Source organism: Diceros bicornis, chromosome 4 (genome assembly GCF_020826845.1).
Source record: "Diceros bicornis minor isolate mBicDic1 chromosome 4, mDicBic1.mat.cur, whole genome shotgun sequence".
In the NCBI taxonomy this organism is placed as follows: domain Eukaryota; kingdom Metazoa; phylum Chordata; class Mammalia; order Perissodactyla; family Rhinocerotidae; genus Diceros; species Diceros bicornis.
In genome coordinates this window covers 24289083-24301424 of record NC_080743.1, presented here as the reverse complement: position 1 = coordinate 24301424, position 12342 = coordinate 24289083, and the positions used below count along the sequence as shown (strand labels likewise).

The following is a 12342-nucleotide window of genomic DNA, read 5'->3' as shown; positions in this document are numbered from 1 at the left end:
CTGGCTTGCGCTATTCGTAGAATGGGAGACATGAAGGATTTTGAGCAGAGGGGTGACGTGATCTGATGTATATTTTAAAAGGATCGCTTTGGCCATTTTGTTGAGAATACACTGTACGGTTTAAAAGTGGAAGCAGGGAAATCAAAAACCGCTTATTCCTGGTACAGAATGAAGTGAATTAGAACATGCTTCCAAATCTCATTTAGCGTACATTAAACTCGGTTAGTTCATTTTCCATATAGCAAAAGGAGTAAGTTGGGGAGGCCTGTTTGAACACCTATTTATCTTGGCCAAATACTTTCTTCTAGCATCTTGAAGTCATTTATTTGGCCATGTTGGTGCTATAACCAAAATGAGTTTTTCTATAATAGTGACATAAATCCTGGAATTCCAATAGAAGATTAGATTAAATTGGACTTTTTTTTGGTAGGTGGTATATTCCAACTACTTCTTATCACAACCAGTATAATTTCCAGTATAGACTGGGTAGTGATTTGAAAACACAATCTATCCAGGTTCCATCTGATGGTAGACTATAGATTAGTAGTGGAATATCATTAGAAGCCATATCCAACTATGCAGAATAGGATCAGAGCCATGATCTTTTGAAAACAAGGCGTAGAAAACTGACACAATGGGAATTTGAATTGGTTTTGAATAATTGTTGATGTTATTAGCCAATCCCTAACCTTCAGATCCACACAACTGAACTTGGATGAGGAATTTGATGCTGTTGCTCTTATTGAGCTGATAGAACTAGAAATCACATATACCGTAGTAAGCTCATTCATAGATATTCAAGTAACTTTATGGACCATGCTTGGGTTAATGATAGGGCAGAAATGCCATTAAAGCAGAATACTATTAGTTAATTCACTGGTGACATGCATTAGTGATACCTGAAAAGTTATATAGTAGTGGGGACTTTTGTCATTTTAGCTCATCCCTCTATTAAGATTTGTAGGTGTTTTATATGAACTAGTGATTCTCTCATTCACCCTCAGCGAATGACTCAGATCCCTTTAACCTACCAGGAGACACGCCCGAGAAGGCTTTCTGTTAATGGAACACGATTGCCTTGTTTTCTTTCAAAATGCAATACAGTTATTTTGGAATTACAATTCTACTGTGTGACCAAGAAACATCCTCAGTTGAAAAATAGATTGCACAGTTTATTGGAAATATGAATTATATTTTCTTTATTTACCCAAGGGTTCATGATTGGGAGTGGAAGTGCAACAAAGAGAGGAGACTTTTCAAGAAAGTATTGGATTATTCTGAAGTCCTTCCCCTTCATACCTGATTTACCTCTTGCCAAAAATTGACCAATGGCTTCATGGGAGATATGCTCAGACAATGACTGTCAATTACCTGTTAGAAATATCTGTGGTGCTCACTTTGAAGCACTTTGTAGCTCACTTTGAAGCTCACTTTGTATGCTAAAAAATTAGAACGATAAAGATTAGCATGGAGTGCAAGGATGACACAAAAATTTGTGAAGTATTCTATGTTTTTAAACTAAACTTATTGTGGAAATCGTTTCATAATATATACATATATCAAATCATTAAGTTGTACACCTTAAACTTATACAATGTTATATGTCAATTATATCGCAATAAAAGCAGAAGAAAGAAAGAAATATTTATGTTTGGAGGGAGGGCCAAAGGGACAGGTAAGGTAGTCCTATCTTTTGAGACTGTAGTCAGGAATTTAGCAAGAAATTGAAAATGCAAAATGCTGTATTAAGCGCATGTGTTCAGTTACCTGAAATCCAGCATCATTTTAAAACAAAGTGGTTAAGAGGGTATAAATGTTAGTATTCCATCGCCATCCCTGCCACCACAAATCTACAGCCTACTATTTTCCTACCATATGTTTCCTAATGATGCTTCTGTTGATAGAAAGCCCTAGTCATTTTTTATTAATGGATGCTGTGACTTCTTCCCACTCTCTTTCCATTGGCACAGCATTTACTGATTAAAGATGCTGGGTGAGTCAGAATATTCCTTGCATAATGATTGGTTACTTGGAATGGGTACCAGCTCTTCCTTTGTGATAAAGAACAGTGTATATAAATAAGGGTAAGAGATTTTCTTGATGTTCAAGGTCTTTGGTCTCTGAGTTACAGACTATAAATTTCCTGGGCCACTTCTAGATGCAGAACTTCCACTGAAGTCAACAGAAGTTTTGTAAAAAAATTAATGGCAGGAAAATGCACTATTATTATTTATTATTATTTCTTTTTGACTGCTCTGAAGGTAATTTGGTGCATAAAGTATTGAAGAAGTTTTGAGGTTTTCCAATGACTCATTTTCATGCAAATGTTTATCACATTTCCGGGTATTGTTTTCCTCCATCATATGTATTTCCATCTTCCATGGGTAAATCAACATCTTCATCCGTATTGCACATTCAGCGGCTGTAAATTCAGCCTGTATTCTCATTAAATGTTACGAATATGTGATTTTCATTTATGATTTTAGTGGGTGTTTCTGAAATTTCCCGGCAGCATCTGGCCAGGAAATAGTGTCTGTGAATCAGAATTACTACACCTAATTTTATTTTTTTCTGTGTACTCATTTTTCTATTCCTTTCCTAGCAAACGGGAGGCAATTTGGATTCTTTTCTATCCGAATTCTCAGAGACCCCCAGCCCCCATGTACAGACTGTGGGTTTGATTTTGCTCTTCCTGTGATGCATAGTTCAGGGCACAATGGAAGCAATTCTGGAGTCTCCTCCCCTTCCTTGCTGTCAACACTCACCTGGAAGCCACCACCATGGTTTAATCAGACCAGTGCAAGCGCCTCTGAAGAGGTTTTTCGTTATGTTTGGCTTCAGTCCCTTCTAATATCTTGATGCTTCTGTTAGAATGATCGTTTAAAATGCAGAGATGATTCTGCCTCTCCCTGCTTAAGCGCTTCTTATTGTTCTTAGGATAGAGACCAAATGCTGGAACATAGCTGTGGAGATCTACATACTCTGCTCCCTACTTGCCCCTCCAGACAATTGTCCCCCCCTCTCCCTCACCCTATGCTCTAACCACAGGGACCTGGGGTCAGATCCCACATCATCACTTTCTTTCAGCTCCAGGCCTTTATGCATGTTCTTGCCTTTTCTTGGACCGCTATTCCACTCCACATGCTCCTGAATACATCCTACTCATCCTCCAGGTCTCACCTTAAACTCCCCTCTTCTGAGCAGCCAGTCCTACTGCCATCGATGGGCTCTACATCCCCACAGGATCCTGCCCTTGACCTTCCAAAGCGGCCCTCGCACCTGTGACTTTTTATTTAATGTCTATCTTCCCCACTAGATTGCTACCTTTGTGAGGCCGGACACCACATCTGTGTTGTTTATTGCTCTATCCCCAGCACCTTGCACATAAAAGGTGTTTGGGCACCTCGTAGGTATGTAATAAATATCTGGTGACTTCACATTAGTCCTAATTCCACTGCTCAGTTACTCTTCTCCACTGCTATCTTTGGATCTGTGTTCATCTCTTTCCAAGTAGACAGTGGGGGTGGGATACCCTTCTTTTGAGATTGCACAGATACCAGTCGTTCTTTATCTTTCCTCTCTGGGGCTACTTACCGATGCTAATTTTCACCCTAAGAGCTCACTCCTCTTTGGAGTGACTGAAACATCCACATGTGAGCGAGAGATCACTAGCCTGGGAGATGGGAGGCTTGAGTTTGAATTTGCCTATGACATTAGCTGGGCTTTTAATCGTGGGTAAGTTGCTTAATCTCTCTGGTCATTAGTCTTCTAGGCCACGAAATGTGATGAACAGAGTAGACTGAATCTCCAGCCTCGTCTGTGATGCTCAGAGGCATTTTGTGCACTTTAGGGAAGAGTTAGCCCACTCTCCTGGAGTACAAAATGGAAAATGATTGAAATTCAGCATATCTTCCGAGAGGAAATGTTAGATTTTGACCTGGAGAGGGCTGAGGATAGGCTATCTGTTTCCTACAAGATGCGCCCTCCTTCTCCCCATTCCTCTGTGACTTACAGCAGCCCTGGGCAGTGGCTCAAAGAGAGAGCTGATGGTGAACACACATGAAATATTCTCTCACAGGGATTAGTGGCAAGCTAGGATAGTGTAGGGCCACATGGTTCAGGTTGTTTGTGTGTGTCTGGGGGTGGGGACGGGCAGAGGCAGTTGGGATGATTGTTATTGCCTGCCATCTAATCATAATATCTTTATTTGTATAATAGCCACATTGCTAAAGAGTGTTTAATGTATAATTAGTGACAGAGCATAGGATTTAGAGTGACCAGGGTTTAAATTCTAGCTCCATCACTTTGGTGTATGTGTGTATGTGTGTGTGTGAGAGAGAGAGAGAGAGAAACAGATCAATCCAAGGCAATTAATTTGGTTTCTATGAGTCTCAGTTTCCTCCTTTACACATTTATGGTAGTAGCTAGGTCATAGATTTGTTTAAGGATTTTAAAAGAAAATGCTTATAAGATGGGCTATTTGTATCTATTTAGAATGCCTTCCCTCTTCTGATAATGGCTCCTCCTATATAGATCATGTCTGTGATGTGAGGGGCTGCCAATCAAGTAGGAACTGGTTGCTCTACAGAAGCCCACTTCCACGCTCCTCAGAGCAAGGGACCTGCAGATGAACTGAGCCTGGCCAGTCAGAGCATAGCCTTGGATCTTTGAAGTTGAGGCTAGAGTGAGGCTTTCTGGCAGCGAAGGTGAGAAAATGCAGATTAAGAAGCTTCTGACAGCTGGGGTCCTAGCTTCTCAGAGAATGCTGATTGGCAGTAGGAGAAGACATGGATAAAGGTGAGGTAACGACTGGAAGGATCCTGGTACCATCAAATCTTTGGTTCTAGTCGTTACCAATTACACTCTTCTTCTTCTTTGTCATATGAGTCAGTAAATTTGCCTTTTTGCCTAAGCCACTTCAAATTGCATGCCAGTAATTTACATATCAAAGAGTCAGGACTAATAGAGTAGCATATTGCAGATCCTGAGGGGACCTTAGTTCTCTTCTTCACACAAATATGATCTTATTTTGTGTTTCCTCTAAGGATAGGCCCAGGCATCATGGGTTGAAAACATTAAGAGTTTCTATATTCTGAATTCCAAGTTTTTAATAAATCAGTGATCTCCTTTTACTTTCCCCACAGATTTAACTACTAATCCAAACAATATATTTATACTTTAAAAATATAACGGGTGTGGATACTTAAAGATGCTAATGTATACTGTTGCCAGAGTGTAGCATTCACACAATATTTCTAAGTGGTGATTCTGTAATAAGTATCCAAAAGTTTTGTTTATACTCTTTCACTCATCAGTTCTACTTCTAGTACTCTATCCTGTGGAAACAAGCCTGGATGTGAACAATGATATATGTGCAAATTTATTTATTGGAGTTTAATTTGTAAGAATGAAAAATGAAACAATTTAATGAAGGTCCAAATCTTAGGAGTTATTTAAATTCCATGCAGCTTTTTAAATAATTTTTAGAATATCTGATGACATAAGAAAACCCTGATGATATGTTTTTCAGTGAAAAATAAAGAGGCTATAAAACAGTACATACAACATAATTTTGATTTGTAATACACACACACATACACACACACACACAAATAATATGTGTATGTTCAGAGCTATATAGCAAAAATACCAACAATGGCTTTTCTCTTTGTTATTAGTGCCATTGAGTCTGTTCCAACTCCTAGCGGCGCTGTGTCTAGCCGAGCAGAACCCTGCCTGATCATTTGCACCATCCTCTCACCTTCTGGTGCTATATCAGAAAATGCTTCACTGCTATTTGTAGGGTTTTTATGGCCAATTTTTTTCAGAAGTGTGTGGCCAGGTCCTTCCTAGTCTGTTTAGTCTGGAAGCTCCACTAAAACCTGTCCACCATGGGTGACCCTGCTGCTGGTGTTTGAAATACTGATGGCATAGTTTTCAGCATCACAGCAACACCAGCCACTGCAGTATGACAATCGACAGACAGGTGGTCTGGGAAATGAACCCAGGCCACGGAAATGGGAGAGCACCGAATCTTAACCACTAGACTACCAGGGCTGGCGGTTCTTCCCTAGGCAATTGGATTATTGGTGTATGGAAGACATTGTGATTGACTCCCCAGCATCCATCCCATTATCCATCCTACCTTCACATCGTGTGCAGCAGCCGAGCAATTTGCTGAGGTGACCTTCACCTTGAGTTCTGCAGGTGGTCCATCACTGAGTGAGGTCAATTAGCGTGATCCCATCCCTTTAGTTATGGTTATTAGGTTAGAGGTGGACACATAATCCAGGCCAGAGCCATTTAGTGCAAAGCTTTATTTTGGCATTAATGGCTGGTTCAGAGGTAGGCATATGATTTCATTTGATTTAATCAGAACGAGTTGAAAGACTTTTATTAAACCTTTTGGGGGGGAGATACCCATTCTCTCTCCCTGACCCTGGATGAGGAAACATGGAGTCCTAGGAGACGTTGGAAGAAATTTTGTGCCCACAGGGGAAGGCTGGCCTTAAGGTGAACGGACACACAGAACAAAGAGCAGAGGTGGAATGAGACCTTGTATCTGGTGGCATTGTCACATCTCTGAATCAAAACAGCACTAAAGTCAGCCCTAATTTTAGAATGAGCTAACATTTACCTAATTATTTAGGCTGGATGGCATTGAGATTTTTATTACATGAAAATAAAACAGATCAAACTTAAATAAAGTGGTTTTCATTTTATTCTTTATGCTTTCCAGTATTTTTAAAGGATTTTCTGCACTGAACACGTATTGCTTTTATAATTAGAAAAGATTATTTCTTTAAAAAAAATTACTATTAGCTAAAAACTGAGACCAACAAAGACCCATTGTCAGTGTGTATTCTCTCCTTACTCACTCTCCCCCTTCTTCTGAACCTCCTTCAATTCTCTTCCCCAAATTCCCACCAGAGCCCGAGAAGCCAACAAAATGTCAAAATTTTGTCACTCCATTAATTAGGAGACTTGAATTGGGTGAGGCGCAACCTACATTCTGTGAAATTGATTGGCAAGTGACTGGCAGAGCTACCCTCTAGCTAACGGGGTAATGGCAGAGATGGGATTGATTACCACTGTTTATCACCATGTGGCTCATTCTAACATATAGAAACCTGGGAGGATTCACAGAGACACTGGTGATTGTATGCTGACTGAAGAAGCTCCAAAGCCGGGGTCTAGAGCTCCCTTGCCTAATTCCGTGTGGTCAAAAGAAGAGACCCCATGAGCAATGTGAATCGCAAAAGCTAGAAGTAAATTTAAACTAGGCACATATTCACATCTAATGACTAACAGTCATATTACATTGGTTAGAACATAAGGCATAATGCATTGGAGAGAGGGTACTTTTTGAGGGAGGTGAGCCTTCGGCAAATAGTGAGGGTAGAGAGAAGCAGTCCAGAATTCTCTCGAGAAGAGAGATTCAGAATGGAACTGGAGAGGAACAAGGGAACCAGTGGCCAAGCATCTTTAAGATATCAAGTGGACAGCTGTAATAAATACCGCTTTGAGAAAGAAGAATGCTCCCTAGTAGAATCTGTCTAATGTGGCACCCTTACCTCTATTTCCCCACACCCCATTGCTCCCGGTTCCCGATTATATACAATGTGGGACTGCCATTAACTGCATGTGAAATCTTTGGCCACCCACTTTACCTCTCCGTCCTTGAGTTTTCTCATCTGTAAAAGAGCTGAGAGTTGGACCGAGTACTTCTAAGGACTCTGCCTACTTTAAAACGCTACAGTTCTACAATTGGTCCATCCATCTGTCTGTCTGCACAAATCAGCCAATGAGGAGAGCCTAGGAAGCCTGTGCGCTCTGGAGCGCAGTGTTGACTCCCAGCTGCTGAGGAAGGCCTCCTCCCGGAGTGGTGCTCTCCGAGAGGCAGGGGATTTTTGAAGTCGGCGCTGCTCTCTTGCAGCTGCTCTACAGAGGGGAAAAAAATCTGGGTTTTAAAGAAGCAAATGGTCGTGTTTTTTTTAAACAAAATTAACTCACAGCTGTAAGCAGCACAATGAAAGCACATTTTAAAATAATCAGATGCTTTTGGGGCCTCCTTCTGCTGCCAGAACAACTTCAGTCCGAACTGCTGCCGGCTGCCTTTTAAGGTTGCAGCCTCAGGCGCCAACTATCCGGGGGTGAAGTGGGGCCTAAAGCTGTTGGCGTCAGGAAAGAGGCCGAAAGGTTTATGATCTCAGGGACCCTAAAGGCCTCAGCTGTTTGTTTGTTTGTTCTGTGCTAATTAGGATGCATTATATATTTTTGAAAGGCATCTGACAGATAATGGGTTGTTTTTAAAGGGTCATTTCATTAAACACTTTTAAAAAATGTTCAGTGATCTTTTAAATTCCTTTTAATCAACTCATCTTTATTTTATAACAGTAATAAAATGTGAGCCCATGCAGTGGCTGATAGGTGCTTGAGATAACCAGGGTCTAAAACCATGCTAGTTTCTGAATTTCCACCTACACTCAGTACATTGATTTTTAGGTGAGGATGCTATATATTCAGAGGGCTGTTTAAAATACTCTACTCCACTGTGATGTATCTGCATGTGAATTTCTGCATGTTGTTCAGGTTGCTGGGTTGACCTTAGAAGGAAAGGACATAATGGAGTTGACTATTTTGAGAAAAGCCTAATCAAATACTTAACACATTGGAGAGGCCAATTTTGTCTAAGAGAACTAAGATTCTCCATCATGAGGGGCTGAGGCGGGGAATTACCTTGATCGCTGGGGCTGGGCACAGGGACTTATAGTCAGGTGACCTCAGGGCAGATCCCTTCTGGGCCACCTGTTAAAGGTGTGACCTTGAGTAAGGCCCTGCATCTCCCAGATTTCTTGCCTGCACAGCAGAGAGACTAATCGCTACCATACCTAGTGTCGTGAGGACCACATGGGAGTACGTGTATATAGTGGGCATACCGTCTGCTCATATCAGGAGTCCAGCTTGACAAACATTTATTGAGCATCCACTATGTTTTCAATAAATGTTTTGTTTTATTTCTTTTAAAACACAGATTTAGCTATCAAATCTCAGAGGGTGAATGGCTTTAACAACTGAAGATTGGAAAAATAGACGTAGGAAAAATGAAAAGCAATACTGGGTAGAAAAAAGAATGGGCCTTTTCACCTGAAAATTGAAAGTATCACTAAATTCAAAAAACATCTTTATATAAATTTAGGGATGCTCTATATTTAGCAGGGCTTAAAGGAAAACTAGGAAAAAAACTTGAAAAATGTCTAACCTATTGAAATTGCTGTTCTCCAAGTCAACCATGTATTTACATCACAGTCAGAATCCTGGCTATGATTGAAAGACAATTCATTTGTTTTCATTATTGTAATTAGTAATGATGATGCTATCTTAACTTTGGATTTTGAAGATAGCCATACTATTATTGTCATAATTAAGCGTATTGGGTAGAACCACATCATGTTAAGGCCTTAGCCTGTCTTTCTTTAATCTGACAATTATAACAGCAGTGATATAATTATTAAGCACAAGCACTGATAAAAATAATGTCAAACACTGTTCTAAGCTCTGTACATATAATAACTCATTAATACTCATAACAACCCTTGTGGTAGTTACTGTTTCTTGTCCTCTTTTACAAATGAGGAGACTGAGGCACAGAGAGGTTAAATAACTCGTCTAAGGTCACACAGCTTAATGTTAGAGCCAGAATTTGAAGAAAGGCAGGTGGCTCCAGAGTCTGCACTTAACCCACTTATTATACAGTCATTTTCTTAACTCTGAGTTAAGCATTGTCACATGCTATCTTGAAACGTAATATGCAGTCTTAATACCTAAAATCTGGACTGTATATTATAGTTTGGAACAAATATTTTTCTTGAAGTTTTCTGTGTTGTTTGCGATTGGTATCTAGAGGAAGGTATATTTAGGAATTTAATATATTCTTCCATTAAGCATATGGGCTTTCAGGCACAATATTTTTTATTCTGATGTGGCTGTTTGGTTTCTTTGTAAGTTGGAGGGAAGTCCATCATGTTGCAACATGTCAGCCAATCATAAGTCAAAAAGCCTTATCTGTGAATATATCTGCTATATTGTGAGCACTGTACAAGGTGCAATTTCAAGAGAATAACAAGAATCTCTCTTTGACAAATATTCATTCCTGTTTTCTAGAAGCTCAAGGGTTAATGAATCATGTCACCTAAATACCAAAGGAACAAAGAAACAGAAGAGCAGGGAAAATATGCCGATATATAGCATAAGTATAGTCCATTGAACCATTCTATTCCTAAATATTTTCAAATCCATTTCCCCGGTCTGGACTCAGATCCTTATCGTTTGCTCCTACAGCATTGCAATAGCCTCCGACTTGGTCTCTCTTGCCCCAGTATCTTTCCTTCCATCCTGTTTTATGCAGCCTTTCCAGATGACCTTGCTGAAACAGAAAACTGACCCCACTTCTGTTCTGTTGAGAACCCTCCCCTGACTCTTTATCACCACGTAATAAAGCTTGAACTCCTCAAGATGACATCAGGCCCTCCGCAAATGCTCTGCCTAGTTTTCCAGCCTCTTCCTCCCTGATGCACTGTGCCCTTCATGCTTTGCTCTTTCAGGCGTGTGGAATGCCTTTTCTGCTGAGAGAAGCCCAGGTTCTTTCAGACTGAGTTTAACCATCACCTCATTGGAGAATCCTCTTTTGACTACCTCCTTACTTGTCCCTTACTCAGAAAAAATTCTCTCCCCTCTGCACTCCCTTAACACTTTATACAGGCCTTAATCAGAGCCTTTCTTGGGGTGGTTGATAATTTTTTGACTACATGTCAATCTTCCTCACCAGAGGGAGGGTCTGTAAGGTAAGGATTGTGTCTTTGCCCTCTATCTGCAGTATCTAACACAGTGCCTGGCACAGAAAAAGTGTTCAATAAATGGTTGTGGATTGAGGAATGAAGGGATAAATGAATGATGGAGCAAATCCTATGGCTCAAATAAAAGGGGAATTTTGGAAGTTCTCTCTGTTTCTTTAATAAACCCACTAAAATATCAATTCAGTTGGTGTAGAGAATATTACATGGAGTAGATGGCACAAAATCTGAGGTCTAGTCCCAGATTGTCACTAATTAGCCCCGTGGCCTTGGACAGACCATTTAACCTACCAATGCCTCAGTGTCTTCACCCAGAAGATAAGGATAGAGATATCTAAAATCCCCAAGGTTGCCATAGAATCAAATAAAACGGTCAAAATGCTTGAAAAATACAAATGATAGAACATTTCAGCAAAGCTTCTCATGACCAGAGCTCTTCTATCTAATTCTGTGCCAGGGAGGCGTAACATATATATGTCTCTCTGCTTATCATCTCCTAGTCATCTGCTTGTCCCGCCTTTAATTGCTCTGGGTCATCGAAGTAGTTCTAAAGGGTTATTTTTAGTAGGTCAGTATGCTCACAAGCAGAGCCTAGAATTGCAAAGGATTCTTAGAAAATATAGTACGCATTCAGTACAAAAAGAGCATGCCTGTATTAGACCATCAAAAGTCAAAGCCATAATTTGAAATGATGAACGTATCCATTTTAAGTTACACATTACTTTGCATAGTTAATATCACTGTAATTAGTCATAGTTCCTATAATTTATTGAAAAAGATGCTCATCCCCTCTGGTGTACTATAGTGATGAATGTTGGGAGAGCAACTTTGGAAGCTGGAATCAAGAAAATGAGTAACAGTTGGAGAATTAGTATGTAAATCAATAATACCCTTTCTTCTTCATTTTGAAACTGGGATTTTCATGACACACGACGAAATCAGAGAGCTCCTGCAAGTTAGAGCTGTCACCGCACCCCACAAAACTAGGCAGGCCACTTCAGCTGTAGGAAATGTTTAAAATCCTCTCAAACATTTGAGTAAATCTCTAGTAAATATTTAAACTCTGTATAACTAGTCCCAAATAAATTAAGCTGATTTTATGCAGTCTCTCTAATTAGAAGGGCACAGCATTTGTTGAAACGTGATTAGTATTATTCATTAAGCAAAAAATTCTCATTTGTATCTTATTATCACTATTCTGCATAAACCAACACAATTTGTCATGAACTCTCTCATTTGCTGTATCCTCAAAAAGCAGATTATGCTTATTTTTCATTTGGACAGTGGAAAATCAAGCCAGGTGTTTGGCAGCACCAGAGTGTTCAGGTGTAACTGTGCCAGTGATGGAACATTACGAGCAGCGTGGATGAAGAATGAGGCATGTAGAATCCTGGGACTGAGGTGCCTTGAGGCCCATCCCTTCCGAGTGCCCCTGCTGATGAGACAGGTGTTGCACCGGGCTGCTGGGAGGGGAGCGGGAGACAGAAAA

The 12342-nt window shown here is 40.2% G+C and overlaps 1 pseudogene; it reads left to right on the top strand.

The window, feature by feature from the left end:
- Positions 1-1420: 1420 nt before the first annotated feature.
- LOC131405069 (U6 spliceosomal RNA) lies at positions 1421-1515 on the top strand (annotated as a pseudogene).
- Positions 1516-12342: the final 10827 nt, after the last annotated feature.